The following is a 5,285-nucleotide window of genomic DNA, read 5'->3' on the forward strand; positions in this document are numbered from 1 at the left end:
CGGATTCTTCAGAAGACGGACGGATTTTAGTCCAGGAATATTTCTTGTTTTCCTCAGCAGAGAAGACGGGCGTCTTCTTTCCAAGACGGACGGATTTCCAGAGACGGGCGGTTTGCTGTTCAGGACGCCCGGATTCTCTTACAGTCAAAAATCTTTCAAAATTTCAGCTTATAGGGACGTGCGTCTTCAACCCAGTACGCTCGGATTGCATGAAGACGGGCGGATTCTCTTGAATCCGCTCGGATTCTACCCCTTTGTACCCGGATTCAGTTCCACCCGTGTACAATGCATATCCCTTATCAACCTTCTATTCTTCTTCATATCTCGTGTTCTTCATTGTGGAGGCACTACTAAGGCATGGATAGCCTAGGCAATTGCCATCCCCACACTAAGCTAGAGCACTACACATCAATTGAAATTATTAGCCCCTCCCTCACTTCTCTCAAACATGACAAATATCTTGATCAAAGTAAATAAAAATCCAAAGATGACAAAAATGAAATACAAGAATTGAAATGCGAGTTAGGGAGTTAGAAATATTTACAAATGGTGATTTAGGGAGGACTCCACCAAACTCTCATTCTTGATGAGATGTCAAGGGGGCATGTTCAAGGTGTTGTTGATGTTGCTCAACACCTTGAAAAAGTAATCAAAAGCTTGTTCATTATCATGGTAGAGGTCTTCAATAGACCTTTGCCCTTGTTGTCGGTCTTGATCGATGGCATTACCAATATAGGGATTAAAAATCCCTTCAAATTCGTCGTCCCAAAGACCACAAACTTCATCAAGTTGATCATTGAAAATCTCTTAATTTGATGGAGACAATTCTCCCAAATTCTTCTCTTGGCCAATGAGGCCATTCTCTTCTTCTTTGGTTGATTTTGATGAGCTTTGCAAGCTCTCCTTGTCATAATTCACTTGCTCTTTGAATGGAGCATCTTCAATTTTCTTCTTCCATTGGAGTTCCGATTTCTTCCTTTCATCCTTTCGGCTATAATGATCAATCATGAAACACGGTTCATGCAAACGAGGAGCTCTCATAGTCTTGTCAAGATTAAAGGTTATGCTTTCATCTCCCACTTCTAGAGTGAGCTCACCATGTTTCACATCAATCACCGCACCCGCGGTGTGTAGGAAAGGTCTTCCTAGAATGATTGGAATGTTGGAATCTTCCTCCATATCAACAATGACAAAGTCCACCGGGATGAAAACTTCCCAATTAAATGTGGGGGACATCTTCCCATATCCCTAATGGTGTCTTCGTCGATCTATCGGCCATTTGGAGTGTGATGTTGGTGCATTTAAGCTCTCCCATCCCCAACCTTTTACTCACCGAGTACGGCATGACACTCACACTAGCCCCTAGATCACATAAGGCTTTGTTGATCATTGTGTCGCCAATGGTACACGGTATTGAGAAGCTTCCCGGATCCTTTAGTTTTGGAGGTGAACTCCCTTGAAGTATTACACTACGCACCTTAGTGAAGGCGATAGTCTCAAGTTTCCGGATCGACTTCTTCTTTGTGAGGATATCTTTCATGTATTTCGCATAGGCCGGCACGTGATTGATTAATTCCGTGAAAGGAATTGAGACTTCCAAATTCTTCACAATTTCCATGAACTTTCCAAGTTGATCATCAAATTCGGGCTTGGCTTGACGACTTGGAAAAGGAAGTCTAATCACAATGGGCTCCTTCTCCTTGACCTTGTCTTCATTTTTCTTTGAACTTTCTTCTTTTGATGGTTCTCCATCTTTGGAGTTTTGCACCATTTCTTCCTTATCACTAGCTTCCACAACTTCATCCTCAACTTGCTTCCTCGGTGCTTCATACCTTGTACCACTTCTCAAGTGAATGGCACTAACCGTTTCATGTCTAGGGGGATTACTTTGAGGTGGTAATTGCCCCTTTTGTCTTTGTGAGCTTGAAGATGCTAGTTGAGTCAATTGTGTTTCCAATATCTTGGTGTGAGCTAGGATGTTGTTGATGGTGGTTTCCTTTGCTTGGCTATCTTTTTGCATTTGAGTGAAAAATTCTTGTTGATTCTTTTGCATTTGGAGGACCGCTTTTTGGACATCAAAACCTTGGTCATTTTGGTGATTGTATGGATTTTGATTTTGGTAACCTTGGTTTTGATTGTAAAAGGGTCTTTGATTTTGGTTTCTCATGGGTGGTGGAGTGTATGTTGTTTGAGGGTTTTGGACATTTTGGCTTTTGTATGAGAGATTTGGATGGAATTTGGTGTTTTCATTGTAATAGTTGGAATAAGGGGTACCACTCTTGTATGCTTGGAAAGCATTCACTTGTTCATTTGTTCCCCTACATTCACTTTGGTCATGTCCCAAAGTTTTACAATTCTCACATATCCCACTTGGGATTGATGAGGATGCCGTCATGGCATTAACATGATGCTTTGGTGATTTTGAGACTTCTTCAAGTCTAGCCATAGCTTTTTCAAACTTCAAATTGATTGTGTCGATATGAGCACTAAGTTGAGCACCCAATTGAGTAACGGAGTCCACGTCATGCTTTCCTCCTCTAGTAGCCTTGCGAGGTCTACTATATTGTGAGTTATGGACCGCCATTTCCTCAATCTTGTTCCATGTTTGATTGTCATCAACTTCGGTGAACATTCCATTTGATCCCATGTTGAGAATGTTCCTTGAATCTTCATATAAACCATTCCAAAATTGTTGTACCAAAAACCATTCGCTAAGTCCATGGTGAGGACATGAGCGACAAATTCCCTTGAACCGCTCCCAAGCTTCATACGAAGATTCTTCATCCCTTTGCTTAAAACCCGTAATTTGAGCTCTTAGCATGTTAGTCTTTTCCGGTGGGTAGAATTTTTTGTATAAAGTTAGAGCCAACTTCTTCCAAGAATCTATTCCGAGAGTGGCCTTGTCAAGGCCCTTCAACCATTGTTTCGCGGTGCCGATTAGAGAAAAAGGAAATAAGACCCATCTAATTTGGTCTTGAGTCACACCGGTTTGAGAGATTGCATCACAATAGTCGCAAAAGGTTTCCATATGAGAATGAGGGTCTTCACTAGGCATCCCCCCAAATTGGCTCCTTTCGACTAATTGTATAAAGGCGGATTTGGCAATAAAATTTCCGGTTAGATGTTGTGGTGTAGGAGTACCATTGGGTAAATTCTCCTCGGTGGGTACAGAGTGTGACGAGAATTTAGGCATTGTAGGTTGATTTTTTGGGGTATTGTTTAATGGGTTCTCCTCTCCTTCTATTTCAAAAGGGTTGACGAACTCAATAGTTGGTTGAACAACTTCACTAATACCTCTTAAATTCCTCCTAACAAGTCTCCTATTGTTCGTCAAGGTTCTTTCGATTTCACGGTCAAAAGGTAACAAATCACCTTGTGACCTTCTAGACATGCAAAATATCAAACAACTCGAAAACAATTAGAACAAACCTTGAGGAGTTTTACTTCCCCAAGGCGAAGAAAGACACAACTAATAACAATAAAAAGGAAATCTAAATCAAACAAACACCGTCCCCGGCAAGGCGCCATTTTTGATCGGTCCGTTTCGTGTTCACAATTAAAGGTGTGGTCGTTGGGTCACGTCCGAATCAAAACACAATTTATAGCTTCACAAACAACTCTACAATTAGTAAAGAGGCAAGTAAAGGTCGGATCCCAAGGGACGGGTATTGAAATGAGATTTCTATTGAAACTAGTGGTGTCTTGGGGGTGTCACAAATTAGGTTGATGTAGAAGGTCACTAACTAGAATAACAATGAAAATAAACTAACAAGATGAATTAAAAGGGGTGTAAACAATTGATTAAAAAGCACTAGGGTGTCATGGGATCATAGGGGAATTATGGGAATTGATCATACAAACATGTTCTCAAATTATAAGCAAGCAATTATTGTTGTGATGGATTGAGTTGGGTTATATCTTACAATCCTAGGAAAGTTTGGGTCCTGGAGCCGAATCGATTAGATTGTACAACACCTACAAGTCGACTTAATCTTCCCTACTCAACAACATGCATGGTCTAATGAGACTCGAGTTGGGTTATGTCTTACAAGTCTCATTGAAAATATAGGAGATGGTGGTAAATGCAAGGATTCATAGGCTTAGCATTTCATCAAATATAACATGTGCATGAGTTGAGATCAAAACAAGCAAGCAAATAAAACATGAAAGCATATTAATTTAAGCATGAATCATTCCCCATGTTGGTTTCTCCTAATCACCCATTAACCCTAGCTAATAGACTACTCACTCATTATCATGTTGATCATGCTAGCAAGGTTGTCAATCATACCAACAAAATGAAACATGATGAATAAATGAAAGTAATTAACAATAATTAAAAAGGGATTAAGAGAATTATACCTACTAATGATTCCAATAATAAAGCAAAGATAAAAGAAGTACTTGAATGCTTGATTGAGTGGTTGTCAATCTCCCAATAATAACCCAAATAATCTTCAATTACCCAAAAATAAAGGATGAACAAGAGAGAGATTAAGGAAATAAAACTTGTATTAGAACTTGATTAATTGTTGATTACAAAACTAAAGAGAGATTTGATTGATATTAACTACTCTAATTGTTGATAAGAAGAACATGCTCTTCTAATTAGACTAATGGGGTATTTATAGTGGAAATTAGGGGGATGCATTAGGGTTAACTAAGGGCTAAACTAGTAATTACACTTTTTAGATTGAGCAGGGAGGAGCCGGTATTTTTCGAAGGAAGGGCTTCTTTCTTCGTAGCTTGGAGAAGAGGAAATCGCGCTGTAGAGGAATCCGGGTGGATTAGGGTCGGGACGGGCGGATTCTGGCGATGTAACCCGAGCGGATTCAAGAGAATCCGGGCGGATTGTGGTGATGGAATCCGAGCATCTTGGTGGAAAACCGCACGGATTGTGCAGGTGGAGGACGGCCGGATTGTAGACAATCCGCACGGATTGTGCCTCAGCAAGACTTCTTCTTCTTTTCTTCCCTTTTCTTCATAAATTCCTTGGGGATTTCCTTGGGGACTCAAGGATCGTTTCTCAACATTGCTCATCTACTATCATATGTACAAAGGCCTTCTAATCTTGTCGCTCCTTGATGCTTGGTCATTGAATTCGATCAATTTAGTCTCGTTTAGCCATGAAAATGCAAGATTCTTACTCCTTTCCTACCAAGGGATCAAAATCTCAAAGAATATGCAAAACAAAGAACTAAAGATAATAAATGACCCAAATATGCACTAAAAAGCATGGGAACAAGGCTAATTCGGGGGCTAAATATGCGCTAATTATGGTCAGA

The 5,285-nt window shown here is 40.2% G+C and overlaps 1 non-coding gene across 1 annotated transcript; it reads left to right on the plus strand.

Annotated features, from left to right (window-relative positions):
• The first annotated feature begins 2,714 nt into the window (after positions 1 to 2,714).
• Positions 2,715 to 2,821, plus strand: LOC141635753 (small nucleolar RNA R71). Its single transcript, XR_012540416.1, has one exon. It is a non-coding gene; the product is annotated as a small nucleolar RNA R71 (small nucleolar RNA).
• The last annotated feature ends 2,464 nt before the right edge of the window (positions 2,822 to 5,285 follow it).

The sequence above is a fragment of the Silene latifolia genome, chromosome Y (genome assembly GCF_048544455.1).
Source record: "Silene latifolia isolate original U9 population chromosome Y, ASM4854445v1, whole genome shotgun sequence".
Classification (NCBI taxonomy): domain Eukaryota; kingdom Viridiplantae; phylum Streptophyta; class Magnoliopsida; order Caryophyllales; family Caryophyllaceae; genus Silene; species Silene latifolia.